Consider the following 415-nt stretch of genomic DNA (forward strand, 5'->3'; position numbering starts at 1 on the left):
AAGGTCACTTTCTCACAGCCCACTCTCTGATTCTAATCTAATATCCATTTCTCCGGGTGATTCTGAAGCTGCGTTTAGTCCAGGATGAGCCAAGATAAATGCTTTCTCTGAAATTACTATTAATAGTTGTTTTATTACCTGTTCAAGCCAATTCTTGTAAGCACCCACGCACACACTACGCTGTGGCGGCACCGTGAGAGCAGGCACGGTGTCGGTTTAGTTTCTCATTGTAGCCCTAACATGGTGATTGGCATCAAGTAGGTACTTGATTAACATGGTCTTAAAAAGTTTTCTACAAAATCCATTGCAGGAAAACACATTATTTGACCTGCTTTGGAGAATCATAAAGAATATGATGCAATGAGAACATGAACAAACATTTACTGACTGACTCCTTCTTGTCGGACCCAACGTG

This window comes from Propithecus coquereli, unplaced genomic scaffold, assembly GCF_000956105.1.
Source record: "Propithecus coquereli isolate 6110/MARCELLA unplaced genomic scaffold, Pcoq_1.0 Scaffold776, whole genome shotgun sequence".
NCBI classification, from domain to species: domain Eukaryota; kingdom Metazoa; phylum Chordata; class Mammalia; order Primates; family Indriidae; genus Propithecus; species Propithecus coquereli.